Raw genomic sequence first — 18,997 nt, 5'->3', positions numbered from 1 at the left:
GCCTTTCCATTTATTATACCAGCCTAAGAATCCTTTGAACATCTAGCTGGAATCAATATTGATCCAAAGCAAACATGCCATAATACTAAAGGATATGCATATTCTTTTGTATTCACTTGTGCATATTTGTCATATTTGTTTTGTTTCAAGCACTGGAAAACCCAGTAGTTATTCTAGTGCAACTGTGATTTATATGAAGTTTCATTATTATTTCACTTAATAAACAAAAATAATACTTTGTAAGCACTATATTCAAGCATTAAGGGTTTTTTGGTTGTTGCTTTTTTCCCCTCAATTGAGCTCAATTAAGACTTCAGTTCATGATACTGTCATTTCATTTACTGTCATACCAGACCCCCTACTAAGACATATCCCTGAGGAGTTGAGAGATATCATGTAAGTCATACATACAGGATATTCAGTCTCTTCCGGATCAGCAGCTAGATGCTTGGCATGATAGCACAATATCAGATAGCACTACACATCCATGTTTAGGCAAGTAACTGAGCCCTAAACGACTACTGACAAAATGTGAAAAAAAAAAAAAAACAGTATTTATTCAAGAAAATACTCTGACAGAAGTTCATCACTTAAAGGAACTCCAAAACAATAAAAAAGCTTTGTGCATAAGTGCCCAACAATCAAAGATTTGGGGTTTTAAATACAATGCTGCCAAGAGTCAAAAGTACAGGGCATCATTTAGAATATTTCCAAAGTAAGTCATGCTAAGAAACCTTCTAGAGAGAGAATTCTGCTAAGTATAATGGCTGAGAAAGCCACAGCAAATACTGAATATTCTGAATTAATCCTAGAAATTGAGAATATCCACTAACCTTGACAAAAGACTGATATCCTACTATTTACTTCAGGTCAAAACTTACTATTTTCAAATTCAACAATAATTTGGTCAAAGTCTTGAAACAGAATTAGGCTGAATTCATAGTTAAACAGCCTACATTTTTGTGAATCTTTTTATGTAACATTTCGTATCTTTCTAGTAAAAATGCTGTTTTACATTTGAAAAAAATAGTGAAATATTAATATTAGATCTCTTCTACAGATGCAGCTAGGTGAATTATGAAAATGCCTTGCTATTAGGCAAGCAGATCTCAACTGGTACTTAAGCATTAAGCATTCTCACTAGTGAAGAAAGAAGAAATCAAATCTGGAAATAATTAGCCACTCATATGTAAAAGGTTTTCTTGCAACAAAAGGAGTGGAGCTTTTTTTGCAGTGGGAGGCAAGCTAATAATATCCTCCCCAGTAGGATAATTTAAAATTATAGAAAATAGAAGAAACAGGTCTTTGGGTTTCGAGAACCCAAAGGTAGTCAGGCATCAAGCAAGCCACAACTAGGCAAAGTTGGGATAGGTACAGTCCCTGGAGAAGATGTACTTCACCTGGCATCCAACCAAAGGTGTTTAACATAAAGCCAATGTCAAATATAGTTGCATTTTTGTATTTGTATGCTTGGAGGGCATGGTGGACATCTCAATTCAAAAAAGATGCAGACAGACTGGAGAGGGTCCAAAGGAGGGCCATGAAGGTGATCCAAGGGCTGTAGGACCTGTCCTATAAGGAAAAACTTAAGGAGTTACGCCTTTCCACCCTGGATAGAAGGCTCAGGGGGGACCTCATCACAGTGCCCCAGTACTTAAAAGGCAGCTATGAAGAGGACAGAGGCTCTCTCTTCACCAGCAGCCACATGATGAAGACAAGGGACAATGAGTACTACTGCACTAGGAGACGTTTCATCCTGATATAAAGAGGAAACTTCTTACGGGAAGAATCCCTGACACAAATTCCCCAAGGACATGGTGGAGTCCCCATCATTGTGTAATTTCAAGACAGAACTGCTGAATCATCTCATCCTGTCTCATTTTTCACATTTTCAGGTTGGGCCTGATGATCTTTTGAGGTCCCCTCCACCACAGGTGATTGTACAACTGATTACAATCACTTTTCATAGAAGTGTTAGGGCTTTTTTGTAGCAGAAAAGAAGTAACACTGAAAGCCTGATTTGACTAGATCTTATGTTGTTAATTGCCTTAACTACGCACTTTATCTACAAGGATATCACATTAGCATTTTTAATTATTTAAAACGCATTAAATATTGCTGGTACCAGCATGATCAGAGTTTATCTTCTTAATAATTATTCTTGTTTGAGTGTAAAGCATTTGATTCCTGCTGCTATGAACTATTAAAGCAAAAGCAAATTCTGCTAACATAAAAGGGACAACTGATTTCAGAAAGGAATAATGACCAAATTAAATTGCATATACCCAACAAAACAACACTATTTAAAATAGCTTTTTTAATGTGCTAGAAACTTCATAAGCTTTTTTACATAATTGAGAAGAGTCTTAACTGCTGTATTTCACTGTATACTTCTGACCACTCCACAGAACCGCAATATATATATTTTTAAATTTCAGTAAGTCTTTCATTAGTTCAGATTCCCAGTCCCTAATCCATATGGAAGCTATGTTGCCTTTAAATTTCATCCACAGCAAGTAATAAAAATTAAATATATTAGTGCTAGCACCTCTCTAGAGGAACGTCTACATGCAACAGCATCTTCACTAAAAAACAACAGACCTACTAAAGCACAATTTGACACCATAGAACAGCTTGGGTTGAAAGGGACCTCAAACATCATCTAGTTCCAACACCCCTGCCATGGGCAGGGATGCCACCCACTACATCAGGTTGCCCAGGGCCTCATCCAACCTGACCTTGAATACCTCCAGGGATGGGGCATCCACAACCTCTCTGGGCAACCTGTGCCAGTGCCTCACCATCAGAGGCAGACTGATGTAGGAAGAAAAAAAATGCCAGCTCAGTCTCTATCACTAGACAAACATTTTATTGCAGTCAAAGGTAAGAGGCGATCAGAAAATAAACACGTTTTAAGGTAAGGAACAGTCAAAATAAAGCAGTCATTATGATTTCCTTCCCTGTCACCAAGTACAGCTCCTGGAACCAAACTGTACCTGAAAGGAAGCTTTCATTTCAAACAAAGAATGAAGTTTCAGGTCTCAAGGCTGCTGAGAAAAGCTTGAAAACAATCTAACAACAGACTTATGAACTATTATGAAAAGCGTCTGAATTTATTTAATTACTAATGTCTGGGAAGTGACTTCCATTGTTTGAATGCTTAAGGCTGGCAATGCAGATATGAAAAGCCACTGAATTATGCAACAAACGGAAGCTATTCATATTGAACTGGGAACAGAAACGCACACGCTGGCCCAAAAGGTACCGACTGGCACAAAGTTGGCTTGAAGCACCCACCCACTCTCTCCAGTGACAGTCCAAGGATTCTGGAGATAGATCCAGGGGCTAAGAGGATAATTAAATGGTGCTTGATTTTTCCCTCTACTAAATGGCACGTGAAAACCTGGATTTGAATCAGAGGATTTGCAGGAGAGACAGACTGATCCTTACCTTGCCAATGAACTGAGTAGTTGTATTGTACATGTTCCAGTACTCTAAGCACAACCTTACTGGTTTTTTTGTTTTTTTTTTTGATTTTTGTTCCCTGCTCTCGCTCCATCTTTGGACAGCAACATACCGAATGCAGCCAAAAAGAACTGAATGAAGGACTGCATCCAGATGACACAAGTCACCGTAACCAAAGGGTTGACTTCTAGGTTTGGCAAGGTTCATTCATTCACATGGCAACACTACCTTATCAGGTTACACTTGCTCTTCAGTAAATATAAACACAAAAATAGGTTTGGAAGATATCTCTCTGCCTTACAGTCCTTTAACTGTTAGATCTGGCAGTGTTGCCAGTCAGTGAGCAGACAGAAGTTGTTGCATCACCACTGTGACCATCCTTTCAAATATAACATGAGTTGCATATTGATAAAAAAAAAAAAAATGCTAGCTTTACCTCTGTACTTACACTGAGTCTGAAAAAGATGAGTGATGTTTCTTCCTGTCTATTTCCAACAGAGGAAGAGTACAAAATACAGACTAGCTAAACCTAAAAGTTATTTGATCTTAACATATTTATGAAGCTTTCTCAGTAAGCACTAGTGGCAATGCCAACCTTCTCTCAGATAACTCAAAATCTGGTGCACAAATATTGCTGGGACCTGAGTATTTACCAGATTTACCATCATGTAAATGTGGTTGGAATTTACCATTCTGGAAGTTCTAAAGCATTATCAGCTCACCTGCATTCAACACAGCCTAATGCAGAGGCTTGCAGAAACATCCGAATGGTTTCTCAACATGTCACCTGCACAAAACACTGTACTAACAATACTGGTCCCTACAGCTCTTGCTATATTGCTCAGAGCTAAGTGAGTATCTACACAGCACAGTCAATTTGCATGTCCTAAAGATATTTATATACAGAAGGTTTCATCCTTCCCAATAAAGCAGACTGTATTTGTTTTTCCTACCATTGCAGTCACAAAAGCATTTGATGTGTTGCTTCAATTTTCCAGCCTACTAGATTACAGTGGAACCACACAGATAAGAAATTCTCTGTGAAGATCCCAAGACTTCTTAAGACAGGCCTCTGCTCCATGGAGGTTATAACCAAGAAAAAAGTGCAATTTCAGGCATAAGTCTTACTATTACCACTTCATCAGCTCCATTTCCAGTCTGAGCCTAACCCTTTATTTTTTAATGCTGGAGACCTTCTTTTGGAAACAGATATGGTTGCATAAATACAGCCAACATGAGTTATCTGCTATCAAAATACTCAGACATTACTCATTCACAGAAAAAAAGAAAAAAAAAATCAGTAAAAAGTAAAAGTGGAGTATTGCTTTGGGGATTTGGTGTCATTTAATAACTAATTAACTACTGCTTTAAAAAAAAAAAATCACAAATACACAAATCCTTCCTTTGGCCACACAACTAGAAATACTCTGCTCATCTTAATAATGCCTACCTATCACTTGTTACATTAATGTTGGACTGAAAGGCTGAAATATGCCAAGAACACAAAATAATATAGAAAATCATTTCAAAGAAGTAGGAAATCTCACTGTTTTTATTTCTTGACACAAGAAGTGTTTCCCTCACACAAAGGTTTTTTTGTTTGGTTGGTTGGTTGGTTGTTTTTGTTAGGGGGACAGATTCTTTGCTTTAGTTAACTGCAACACTGTAACTGGCTAGTAACGCCCTCAGAAACACATAGAAAAAGTGTTAGTATTCTTGGAAATACCTTAGGGAGATTCAGAAGACTTCTTGCAGTGCTAAATGCAGTAGTTGGAGATTTTCCACCCTTCTCTGAGTCCGGAGTTGGTTAAAGTCATTGCATTTGGTTTCCCAAGATCGTCTAAAAACAGGAGAACATGAAGTGTTACTGAAATTTGTCCCAGGTTGGCAAACAAGGGTTTTCAATGTTTAAAGTCACTTGCTACTTCTTAGGCACAATTGCTTCTGCTTTTGTAAACCATGGGTAACAGCTCATCTTTTATTTGTTTTCAGTCTCTCACAGAACCAGTTTGTTATGATTGCTCTCTCCTACACAAAAGCTGGTCAGGATTTCCAAACACCCTTCTGTTTGTTTATGGTAAACTGCTGTAAAAACATTTGCTTATTCCAATTCAGTGAAAGAATCTGGTAAATAAAAACACTAATTTAACAACTTTTATCCCTTACTATACAAAAGAAGATCAGGCACCTTCAATCCATGTCTGTCTAGTCTGCACATATTCAATCCCAGGCAAAGCAGTCTGTTGCTATTCTGTCAAGATAGAAGAGGTACAAGTTCAGTAGCAAGACTGGCTTCTGTGTTTCCTTTTCTTGCCTGGTCTAGAACACGTAGAGACATTTCTGGGGTTACCTTTTGATTTTCATTTTACTTTTTTTTTCTCCTTAAAACTGACTGGTGTTGTGATCAGCTCTACGAGGAGTGCTGGTGAGCTGGTCCAGAGCACACCTCCACATTGATGCCAGCACAGCAGGGGTGCAGGGGGATCACAGGTACCTGAAGCTGATATTGCTGTAGAACATTTTGTACTGAACCATGACAGAAAGAGTAAGGAGAGACTGATCCGCAGCTTCTATTCAGCTGTTGTCCATCCATCCAGACAAGGAGTGTAAGGGATCATAGATTTCCATTAGATTTAAAAGATTTAATGGATCCATAGATCCATAAGAAACTCCCTTTCTTCTGACATAGTTTTAAAACGTGTATCAATGGAAAGAAATCTTAACTGAGAACAGAGAGCAGAGCTTTTTGTTTGGTTTTCTCTGTCAGATAAAACGCTCTGAGCTCAAGATTTTCTTCAACCTTTTCCCACCCCCCTCAGCTTGATACACACCTTTTCCTAATTTGGAGAAAAGCTTCTGTTTTAAGGAAGAAAATCTCCAAATGATCATCTTTTTTAAAAACCTTTGATCATTAATTGGGATCAGAAATATCATTAGAAACAAAACAGACAAGTGTTCAGACTTCTGACCTCATCAGTTCAAAGCAAAAGAAATGCTTCTGCTTGGTACCCCTGCCCTTCTTTTTTCTTCCCGCAGACTACATTCAACGGGCTCAAACAAACAACACCCTTCACCTCCACCTACCCTTAGGTCACCATGGCTACACCACTGCTTTTGTGTGCTTTTATTTTTTAAATAAAAGCATTCAGGACTTGGCTGGGTTTGCTGTGAGCTGCTTGGTAGTTACATAGTAATCTCTCCCACTACTGGGGCCAAAGAATAAAGGAACCAGAAGATAAATATGCAGCCTATGAAAATTCCTTCCTCTGGGTTTCTAGCAACCATTTTAAATATTCACACAACACAGACCAATCAGTGACAGGGGAAAACACAGAAACATAACATAATTCCCTGAAGCAAATTATGCCATCGAAGACACTTCCACTTCCCATCCCCAGTACGCCCCAGGCTCTGCCACAGATTTTTGCCTCAGAGCACAGCATCAGTTGTGTTTCCACCCTCCCACCAGCACTGCAGTGCAAACCCACTCACCGGCAGCTCACACAGCTACAGACATGCCATCACGGTGCCCACAGCAAGCTGAGGTACAGGCACAAGCCCCGCTCCACCAGCTCTGCTACACAAGCAGAGGGAGGTGGGAAGCAGGAGGTGTTCGTGTCTTAATCTGCCTCCAACAACAATGGACAGGGCTCAGAGATTAAAGCCTTGTTTCTCTTCACTTATCCAGCAGCACCACTAAAATCTATACAAGTCCAAAGTGCACGAGTTCCTCAGTAAAGATGATAAATACAAACAGTCTGTCTAGCAGCTTTCTACCCTGTAAGACATTTTAGAGCAATATAATAGATCCAGAATCCTGTGGAAAAATGAATAAGCTACAAGAAGTATGTACCACCCTAGTTTTGTGAATGACTTGTTCTCATCTTCAGAGTCCCCTCTGTCACTTGCACCCAAACAGCATGCTTCTGGCTGAATATATGCTTGAAGGTCTGGTCACACTGGTCCAAGAGAACTGCATGGGACAGAAGGCCAGTCCTGGCCACAGAAACATTTCGGAGTTTGACTTGCTTGCTGTAAAGCTGAACTTCTGTTTCTGTTCCTTCGTAAGTAAGCAAGTGAAGAACACTCAGTCTTTTCTTCTTCAGCTTCCCACAGCTTCTATGTTTTTTCTACTCTTAGATGTGACCCCATTTGGAGGAAGAAAGAACATATGCAAAAAGAAGACACATGAGATTCCCTAGTTGTATTGCATCCCTCCATTTCCTATGCACCTTCCCATAAGTGAGTGCAGCAGGTATATCTGTATGCAACTCACCACAGACCGCAAGAGATGCAAAACGCAGTTCGATTCAATCTCACTGCGGATGGGCAGTGCGGCGCAGCTTTTAGTGTGCTCGGCAGTCCTGATGCACAAAGACCCTGACAGACAGAAGTTCTGTCCTCTCCCTGCTTGTTCGCCTGGTTTTTCTGCTAATGGAAGGAAAAAATACATATGTATAAAGGAAGTTCTCCTAAGGAATATGACGCACAGCACATGTTATTATCCTACTAAAGAAGTTCCACACTTCAGGTCAGCCATCAGCTGTCCAGATCTCTCGTTTGATCTCCTCAGTTTACAGACGTCAAAGTCACAGTACTTTCCAGAAACTTCACCTCAGATCTTTCCTGTTTTATGCAACTAAAATAAAGGTCACTTTCACTCAAAGGAGGCTTTCAAAACCAAGTATAACACAGAAAAGAATGAATGCAAAGGATGCATCCCTTCGGAGTGGGAACCTTATGACTGTTGTTATTTATTTAAAGATACCATTTTAAAATCTATATTAGGTGGGGATGTATATGTATATATATAAACATATAAAACCATGCTCTACATATAAGCCTAGCTGTTTGAAAACAAGATCACTATCAGTCTTAGGGAACAGAACACATCCTGGAAAGAATGCATCCTACAAACCCCGATGACACTTTTCAAACACAGATTTTTATCTCTTCTCTCTTGATCAGCCAGGTAGAGCTCCAGTTTAGCTCACAAATGGCAGTAGCCCTTTGCATGTACTTCATTTAACCTGAGGTGAACCCTGATGGAAAATGTTTCAGACATAATAAGGCCATAAGCTTGCTCATGTCCACTTCAGAATTCATTATTAATCTAAGCAACGTAGCTTTCACTTAGCCAATCAGCATTTTTGTGCCGGTTTTCTGTTTGTTTGTTTTAAACCCATGCAGAACAGAAACCAAATGTTATCAACACAGCAGAAATGGACCTCAATCATTCTTACATATCACACCTTCAAAGTAAAAGCCCCTTGTTGCCCAAAATAAAAACGCAGAGAATTTTTTGAAGCAGACTCTTACTGAACAGTAGGAGGAGAGGCTATTCTGGAGGCAAAAAGGGGTTAAAAAAATTGAAGATGGTAAGGTTCAGACTACCGGGGAAAAACGTACACATCCACATTTTTAAGACACATCTTAAGTAATCACAAATTCAGAAAAAAAATAAATAAATAGTAAATTAGGCTGCAACATCACACCTTCTATTCTGTCAAAACCCACCACTACATATATAATGCAATTCCTGTCAGGAAAAATAAAGACAAATGGTTTCAAAAGACACTCTTCAGAATAACCATAACCTTTAAGTACTGATGAATCAAAATATTTACAGTGTTTATCCCCCTATAAAGCTCATCCTCCACAATTAAAGTTCTTCAACACTACTGCAGCATATTGCTACAGAAATTTTGGCAGAACACATTCTCAATTTACATAATTGTTCAGAGTAGTCATCTAATTTAAAGAAAAATCATACATTTTCGAGTATTATTGATGTTCTGAAAGCCTCTGATTTATTTTTCTCATAACTTTACATATTCTGTTGCTTTCACACTACAGACAAATCTCTAACTGCTGATATCAAAGTCAATAGCTCCTTATTGGCATGAAAACAAACAGATTTTGTGTGGCATTTACTACCGGGACTTTTTTTTAAATGCCACCTTTAATTTCTCAAGCCAACTGAGAGATGTAGTCTGAAGGGTTAGCAACATAGGTATGTGTATAAAGACACATCAGTACTACCTGTGTTCCCACAGAGTATCTGCCCTTTATGTGGCAGATACTTTTTATTAAGATATTTTTTATTAAGTTCGCAGATGACACCAAGTTAGGTGCGTGTGTCGATCTGTTTGAGGGTAGGAAAGCTCTGCAGGAGGATCTGGATAGGCTGGACCGATGGGCTGAGGTCAACTGCATGAAGTTTAACAAGGCCAAGTGCCGGGTCCTGCACCTGGGGCGCAATAACCCCAAGCAGAGCTACAGGCTGGGAGAGGAATGGTTGGAAAGCTGCCAGGCAGAGAAGGACCTGGGAGTGATGGTGGACAGTCGGCTGAATATGAGCCAGCAGTGTGCTCAGGTGGCCAAGAAGGCCAACGGCATCCTGGCTTGTATTAGGAACAGCGTGACCAGCAGGGCTAGGGAGGTGATCGTCCCCCTGTACTCAGCTCTGGTGAGGCCGCACCTCGAGTACTGTGTTCAGTTTTGGGCCCCTCGCTACAAGAAGGACATCGAGGTGCTTGAGCGGGTGCAGAGAAGGGCAACGAAGCTGGTGAGGGGCCTGGAGAACAAGTCCTACGAGGAGCGGCTGAGGGAGCTGGGCTTGTTCAGCCTGGAGAAGAGGAGGCTCAGGGGCGACCTTATCGCTCTCTATAGGTACCTCAAGGGAGGCTGTAGCGAGGTGGGGGTTGGCCTGTTCTCCCACGTGCCTGGTGACAGGACGAGGGGGAATGGGTTTAAGTTGAGCCAGGGGAGTTTTAGGCTAGATGTTAGGAAGAACTTCTTTACTGAAAGGGTTGTGAGGCATTGGAACAGGCTGCCCAGGGAAGTGGTGGAGTCACCATCCCTGGAAGTCTTCAAAAGACGCTTAGATGTAGAGCTTAGGGATATGGTTTAGTGGAGGGCTGTTAGCGTTAGGTTGGAGGTTGGACTCGATGACCTTGAGGTCTCTTCCAACCTAGAAAATTCTGTGATTCTGTGATTCTATGTGACTTAGCTGACAGTGTGGAGCACAGAAGATATTCCAGCTCAGCTTTCCCTTGGGTGCAAAAGGTCTTCCCAGAAAGGATAAGGGACGGTAAGGGATGTCAAAGATTAGCTATGTCCACGTTTCTCCACAGCTGAAAGAACAACTATAAAAATAACAAGCCTGATAAAATCTTGACGAAACGTTTTTCCAATTCCACTCCTGGCCAGGCTGTACAGCAGTCTGTGCAAAGTTCTTTCATAAGTGCTGGAAATGACAAAGCCTGAGCCAGAACATAGACTAGCACCTGCCCAGGACACACTGTAGCTTCTTTCTGGCCTGCTTTAGATATTTCTCTTTCCACCAAGGCCAGGCCAATCCAGCATGGCTGGTCCACACATGAGCACTCACAACCAGGAGTTTCAAAGCTCTCCTGGTCTCCCAGTTCAAACTACTCAAATTCACCATCATTGCTCCACTTTCTTGTCCTGAAACTGCTTCCCAGAGTTGCCTGGAATTTCTTCCTGGACTCAGCAGGAATGCCCTTCAGCAATTTTCTCCTATGCATACTTCTTCTCAAATTAAAGACAGTAACTATTCAAAGCCCAAAATTCAAGTCAGATGCAAATCCCACACATGAGCCAACACACAACTTCTTTTAAATTACTTAAAACAGTAAGAAGTATCTGCTTTCTACTTTTCTTCAGAGATCAGAATTTGATAATAAAATTTCAAAGTTCCCTATGAAATCAAGTTAGTAAAAGACTGTAAAATAAAGAATCCCACCTACAAGCACGTCTTTCCAAAGGGTAAGCATATAGAATGGCAGAAGTAACATCAACCCTCTTTTGATCTCAAGTGACCAAAATGCTAACAGTCAGAACCCAAAGAACTGAAGACTTGAAAATTGCTCTGTCAAGGATCCTATGAGTCTTTCACTATTAAATATAGTTCTCAGTTCAAGAAACTGGGGAGAAATACCAAAAAGTTAGTAATTTTTGTGAAGGAAAAAAAAAAAAAAAAAAAAAAAAAAAGTTAAAAATCTGGCTTCTGAAAAACAAATAATTTGTTAGGATTTGTTAGGAAAACCTTTGTAGTTTTCTATCTTTGACACTGTTCCTCCAAAAATCTCAAAAGGATTGAGGTATAAAAATTCAAACACAAGATTATTTTTTTTCTTTTCTGTTTCCAAACAGTTCTGGCATAATTGAAGGCCTCAGAGCATAGAACACACTGGAAAGTGCCATATGAAAGTCTTAAATCAATAAGAAATATGAAGAATTTTATATATATATACTAAAAAGAACTAAAATGAGACAACTACAAGGTTACTGTAGGTGAGCATAATGACAGTGGACAACATTCACATTCAGTTGGTTTCTTCTGGAACTGTCAACTGTTCTTGCCTGAGCATTTAAATGAATGTCATTTTTCACTTCAACCAACGCTCATTTCTCACCCAATTTATAATTTATCACTTCCCTGAACTCACGGGGCAACAAATTATTGCCATTCTTGATCGTTAAGTCAATCACACTCTAGTCAGCAAAGTCAACCCAAAACACCAAAGCAGTGCCATGAATTTCATACAGATTCCTTTTTGCTACATTGTAGAAGCTCATCATCACTGTCAGAAGCTACATTAAATCTGTACCTGATTTTTCAGACAGAACCAACATGTTCTGAATCAAAAAAGAAAATGGAGATAACAAAAAATGTCATATTTTAAAGTGAATATGTTGCATTTTCTCCAGATAAGTCCAGCTCACTTCGCTTTGCGAGGACCTACTGAAGAACAGGCCTGTACAAGCCTGAGTTTCCATCTGCTACAAGTGTTTCAACCATACTTCTCCTTATTGTGAACTGCAGATTTATTGGTCCCCTTATTACTAACAGAACGATCAAAAGGTAATAAAACAAAACAAAAACCTCTTCCTTGACGTTATTAAAGCATTTTATTTTCATTAATTCAAATCCCAAGCCAAATTCACTTATACATATAGCAATATACAGCCTTTTTAACAGGAGTTGCCATCTCAAACACAGCTGCTCATGCCCTTCTTACAGGGCAGACAGACCCAAAAAGATTACAGCTCAGTTCATAGGTGCCAAGGAATCTCGAGTTTGTTGTCTGAGGAAAAACTCTACATTTTCTGTTCAGGGCCAATTCAAAGTCCAGACACTTCTGAGCTTGCTTTCAAAAGCAAATCTCCAGAAATTTAGTTTTTGCATACACATCCTTACTTTTAGAATATCACATGGTTTTCTAGCAGTAAATACAATGATATTGCATGATATTCTGGGTGGTTCATTTAGTATGCTAATTTATGAAGTGTCAGATAAATAGCACCTCAGTTTCCACGTTGAAATTCCATTCCTTAAAAGCACTTCCTCGCTCTTAGGACTGAATGCAAGACATACCTTCAAATCTAACTGGATCATTTCTGAAGAAACCCAGATGCCACTTCTTCCCCTCTACTGTCCCCCCTTTTAAATATTAGAAGTAATATTTTCCCCACATCTGCCAAATCAATATATATCCAAACACACATTTTCTCCATGCATACTTATACAGCAAGAAACAGGGACTTTTGTTGCTCATATGCACTATAAATCACAACCGTAATGATATTTTTATCAACAGTGTGAGCACCTAAGAGAATCTTATGTTTAAGAGGTGTTAATTGGTATGACTGCATTATTTTTAGTGCCCTACTAAAGCGAGAGCTCTTTATTCTGGAGCAGTTTCTCGCAGTACCCATACCTCACTTAGTACCTCATACATAATAACTGCAAAGTGCTTTGCAGATACTGTCAAATTATTCACGATCTGAAACGCAGACAAAAGATGAAAGGAATTCTCCTGGAATACTTTCAGTGTTAAGCAGAAAATTCTCTATTCATTTGCAAACTGGCACATAACAGGGGGATCATACTGAGTAGCTACATATCGGTAGATCTTTAAGCAACTGCGGTTACCATATGATTTGCTCAGCGTATCACTCGATTTCTGGAAGTTTTAGGTAAATAATAAACTTTGTTTCTGGATGAAAACCACCAACCAGTTGGTGAGCACCCTGCGGAGGCCTTGCCCCTGCCAACACAAGCGGGTCCCAGAGTAATCCTTCACCCTCGGTGCCACCCCTAGCAGCGGCCTCTGGGGCTAATTTTTAATGACTAAATGAATGCTGCCCTTAGTATTTATTTATGCAAGTGAGACTAACTCCAACCCGCTTCAGAGATGTTCTCCTACACCTTACAAAACCAGAAGGATTTATAACAAGCTGTAAGGTCCGATTTTGGTGTTTTTATTAGGTGTATGCGCCCTACTCGCTCGGCTCCCCACCTGCAGCTTCCCTCGCCGTGCCGCTCCGAGCCGCAGCCCCCTGCCAGCGGGGCGATGTGGCGCATTTAAGCAGCAGAGAGGAGCACGAAGAGCTCGTTTCCACCGCTCGGCTCAGGGGCTGCAGGTCCGGAGAGGGCTCCTTACTCGGCTCAGCACGGCATCCTGCCCTGCCCGGCTGGGATCCCCACCTCTTCCATCTCGCCCCGACCCCGCAGGACCCAAGCCGAGGAGGGCGCCCCAGGGGCGGGCGCTGCTGCTTGATCCGTCCCCGTGGCAACAACCAAACGCACTCCCCCCCCTCACCCTTACCCTTACCCTCACCACCACCACCCCGGCTCCCCGGGCACCTCCAAAACCCCGGCTGGGTGCCGGCCGCCGGCTCACCTCGCGGCAGGTGCCTCTCAGCCCGCTCCGACGGCGGCGGCGGAGCGAGGGGTAGACGAGGCCGCCGAGCCGCAGAGCCGCCGGGCCGCCTGTGCGGCTCTGCCCGAGCGGGAGGAGCCTGCCCGCGCCGCCCCGCGCCGCCCCGCACCGCCCAGCGCCCGCGGCCGCCGAGCCCCCGCCGAGCCCGGGGCGGGTGGGCCGCACCTGAGCGGGAGCAGCCGGGATCCTGCCGCCGGTTCCCGGCCGCTGACCTCGCTCCCGGGGCCGCCAGCCGCCGCTGTGGAGCGGGAGGAGGCCCGGCAGAGCCCCTGGCGTAGCCCCAGGTGTAAAAGCGGCATGCTGTGGTCTTTTCCTTTGTATTTTTCCCCCAGACGCTGTCTGTGGGGGGACACAGTAGCAGGCTTTGCAGTGAGGCTCGATAATGCTCAGCAGTTTTTCTTGCCTCTTGAAACTGAGGTGGTAGGAGCTTTTCTCCCCCTATCCTCTGACTGATCTCATGATCGTGAAGAACCTTCTACACACCAGAAATAAAAAAAAAAAAAAAAAAAAAAAAAAAAAGGCAAAATAATTAATGATTAGTGAGCCACTCTTACAATTCGACAAGAGCAGACATTGCTGTACTACTATTTAAATAATTCTACTATGAATAAATTCTACTAGAATTTATGAAGCAGAGTCCACGTCCTGCCACTGGATTTTTTCAGGAGTCAGTTCTTGTTTTCTCATCTGTATGGTTAATACAAAAAAAAAAAAAAAAAAAAAGTAGATCTCCAAAATCTCTGCCTCCATTTCCAATATACTTTCCTACTAAATTGTATGTGTATGTAGCATCACAGGAGTTCAAGCCTTTTTCAGCTGACAATGCCCAAAACATTTCTCAGAGTCTGGGCCTTTAGCTAAGCCTGACAGATGAGTTGTTCTACTTTGAGGTGTCCACTAAAGGGATCTAAAAAACAAAACAAAACAAACAAACAAACAAAAAACATAATGAAAAATAAAACCAATTCCTCCTCTGCAGAGCAGACAGTGAAAGCTGCAAAGTCCATTCAGAGAGTGCACAGCACCAGATGCTGAGTATGACGCCTTTTGTGCCGTGTGCTGTTTCAAAACAGAGGCATAAAGACAAGGCCACTGCTTCTTATCTGGGCCAGTTAACTCATGTGCAATGCAAAGCTGTTGTGGTCACATTACCAGGGCTATTTTGCTCTGTGTCAGCTTAAACATGTCCACACCTTGCTGCACTGCACAGTGTGGACGTGACAATGTTACGTGATGAACAGTCTCCCTGTACTCAGTCACTTCTGAGCCCATGTGCCTAGAAACTCAGCAGGTACTGGAGTGCCAGAGTTGCAGGAGGCAGAGTGCTGGTGGCAGAGGTGAGCAAAACGGGAGCAGTGGGCAACTGACTGGCCTCTGAGGGGCTGAAAAATTATTTCAAGGCAGGCACTGCTTTGCCTCTGCCCCTGAAGTGGCTACACGGAGAAAGCACAGGTAAGAACATCCAGGTAGCAGTGTGGTGCTGGCCTTTTAATGCCTTTCAACAAAATACAAGATTCAATTAGTGAGAGCAGTCTGAAGCAGCCACAAACGTTGACAACTTACGCATATTTTATAGGTCACTTCCTATCCTGTCCATCAGCAGCTAATATATTTGGGTTAGTTGTATCAATGTCTTTGCCTCTGTTAAAGAATTGGTGTATGCAGAAGTTTCATATATGCCTTTTTTCAAAGATTACAAAATAAGGCTCTGCCATTTGATAGTAAAGCTCAGCTGTAGAGGATGACTGAGGAGCATATACATTTACATGGGTTAGGAACAGCATTAAATATCTTGACACTAGTGGTGGAAATTATTCTCAAACTAACCTGCCAGTCTCAGAATAACATGAAGAAATATGCTACTGTGTCTGATGAGATGGAGGGCCACAAAAAGAAATTAATATCTTCTTCAGATACCACAGTCTCACTGAAAAAAAAAAATAATAATAATAATACAGGAAGAAAAAGCCAGTGTTTTTTCTCAGTTTCAAAGTACTGTGAGAATTTAAGAAAAAAAAGTGGAAATGGCAAGGCTGTGTATACACAGAACACAAACTTGTGATTCAAAGCAAATTTATTGTCTCTGGATAATTTCCTTCATGGGCTAAAGGACATAAATGGTGAAAACAAGAAGATCCTGGTGGAACCCATTCTATTCTATATATAGTCTATTCTCAGCAATTTAGCAATCTCACAAATGTGTCTCAGGATACTGGTAAATGGAGTGAATTTAAAACTTCTTAGTTAGTGGGCTTTGTGGATCAGCAGCGTTCCTCCTTCAGCAATGAGAAACAGCAGCTTCAGTGTCTATAAAAGCAAACAAGATTTATGATTGAGTTCGGTATTTTGTATTGGATATTTTGTTCTGCATTAAGTTGCAGTAGATGTGGTTTGGAATTTCTACATCCTATGAACAGATCTCACAGTAGATTTTATTATATGCATATCAATAATACCAATAGGTTTTCTTTTGTGTGTGTGCAAAGACACCTGACAAACTGCTGGCACTGAAATGAGCTAATTGACTATTTTAGAAGCCATGTCACCCGTGAGAGCTATAAACCAGCAGCCTATACTGACCTTAAAAAAAAATAGAATATGTCACGTTGCTGCCAGCCATGTTTAGGATCTCCACGTCCACACTCATTTAAAAGCCTGACATGAATGACTGCTAAAAAAAGAATCTTCTTATTGATTTCCAGTATGTGCTCACTAAAAGCCAGTCAATAAGTAAGAACTTATTCAAAGAGTGGAATTGCACTATGGCTATTGAAAGCTGGGAGCGAGACAGAACATGATTCTATGTAACAGGGAAATGGAATGGATTTATGGTTTATATCTTCTCTCAAGAGCAATCATGAATTGCAGCTTCTGCCATCTACAAAGTGCATGACTGCTAGAGACAAAAAAAAATGTCTTGTAGACAGAAAAATAAACTTGTCAGGCTCTTTTATTCTATGTACATATATAAGTTTATACTGCTACAAATATACTCCCTTAGATATTTTTTATAAGTCTGACTCCAAAGATTGGCATCAATGTAATTTCTTTATCACTGCAACATATGGCAGTCTTCCCTGCTGCCAAAACATGGCCATGTTTCAGCCTCAGGGTACAGCTGGGTTGAACTTAAAACTGAGACTGTTTTCAAACATAGATTCAGAATTTTATTTTGCTCCTTCTGACACCATAAAGGAAAAGTAAACTCAAAATTCCATCTCCGTGCTGGCACTGGAGCCTCCATGAACACCACAGTGCCTAGTGGCACTAGTTGGTAGCAGAAGAAAAAAAAAGTTTTACCCAACCATGCTAGGAAGAGTATTTGCCCTGTAGTTTTTTGATAACATTTAAAATGACAAATAGCCAATACTGTCTCAGGATCATATGTCACTCACCTATCTACACTGAAGACTTCTTCAGATCCCAGCCTGGATTTGGAAGATTCTGAATCTCATGGTGATTTATGGTGAGTTTCCTGCATAACCACAAATTACAGGAATCTATTCTTGTGCAATCAGTGTAAAACTGTCTGTTCTCAGAGGCTCTTTACATCTCATCCATGCTTAATCCATAATTTCCTCTTTGCAAAGCTGAATGTAAACCTGCTGTACTAGTACATTACCTCAACATTCTGAAAATCGGCCAGATAGACATAGCCAAATCCTAGTTACATTTGAAAGTATACCAAATACTGCCATTTTGAGTAAAATCAAGCACTACACTAAATTCTGAGTAGTTTGCTCAGCTGAGCATTTTCCAAATAACATGGCAATACCACAATCATATAAAGCAACCAAACAGAACAAGGGTCCAACATCAAAAAAAAAAAAAAAAAAAAAAAGGAAAAATATGTGTGTATGTGTGCGTGTGTGCAATCTTACTCTCCAACCTTGCAGCTAGGGCTAGAAGAAAACCCCTATGTGCCTCAGGTTTCCTGCTTATTGGGTGGAGCTGGCAAACATCAATTGCATGACAGCACCCGCATACAAGAAGCCCAGTAGGCACAAGAAAACAGGTAAGGGAGTAACTATTCCCTTCCCAATAGCAGATATATAAATAGTAGTGTTAGCTATAACACTGGAGATGTCTAGGTTAGTGCATTGACCTGGTTCTTTTGGAACAGATTTAGTTGGATGCAATGACATTCCTTACTGAAAGAAGGAGGTGTCCTGATGGGTAGTAGGATGCTAAAGGTCCTGTTTTGATCCTTATGATGCTTCCCCTGATGTGCATGTTGTTCTGAATGCAACTCTAGATGCAGCACTTAACATTTGCAGAAAGGAAAAAAGGAAGAGAAGACAAGAAACTAATGAAACAGTTCTCTAAACAAGCCTCTTAGTACTGTTGACAGGTAAAGTGCTGGCCACTGAAAGTTAATATTTTTTGTTGCTGTTCCTCCATCTATCTCCCTTTTCTAGATCCCCCCTCCTCCAAAATATTTTTTTTTTTTTTTTTAAAAATACACATCCTCAATGCCAAAGAAAAGTTTGGCATGGCTCAGGCTGAGGCTGCCTTAAACAAAATCATTCTCCGCTTCTGAACTGTTGAAATCAAAATAGTCTGGCATGTTAAATGTGACAATCCACAGCTTTTATTTCTGTGAAGTAGGAGGTGTATTTCTAACATCAAGCAAGCATATTTCATTGCTCTGAAACTGTAGTCTAGAGAAGCTAAACTGTAGTAATAGAGCAGCACCACTTAGCATGGGGCTGCTCCAAGAGCAGCTGGAGGCTCTGCTGTCTGAGAAGTCCCATGCCAGGGGTAAAGGATGACAGTATGGT

The 18,997-nt window shown here is 41.0% G+C and overlaps 1 protein-coding gene across 7 annotated transcripts in view; it reads right to left on the bottom strand.

The window, feature by feature from the left end:
* KLHL32 (kelch like family member 32) overlaps positions 1 to 14,258 on the bottom strand; it is a 123,854-nt gene extending 109,596 nt beyond the window's left edge. For 6 of the 7 annotated variants that reach the window (XR_014317274.1, XM_082757763.1, XM_082757767.1 and 3 more), the window contains exons 1-2: positions 14,178 to 14,258; positions 5,192 to 5,305 (exon numbers count right to left, since the gene is read on the bottom strand). The gene's annotated coding sequence lies outside the window, so the exon portion shown is untranslated. Of the gene's footprint in view, positions 1 to 5,191; positions 5,306 to 14,140 lie in introns of all 7 variants that reach the window. The other variant, XM_082757765.1, reaches the window with a different exon arrangement.
* Between the last annotated feature and the right edge of the window lie 4,739 nt (positions 14,259 to 18,997).

This window comes from Aythya marila, assembly GCF_965140915.1.
Source record: "Aythya marila genome assembly, chromosome: 3".
NCBI classification, from domain to species: Eukaryota; Metazoa; Chordata; class Aves; order Anseriformes; family Anatidae; genus Aythya; species Aythya marila.
Note: the sequence above shows the minus strand (reverse complement) of the source record. Positions and strands in the feature narration are given on the sequence as shown.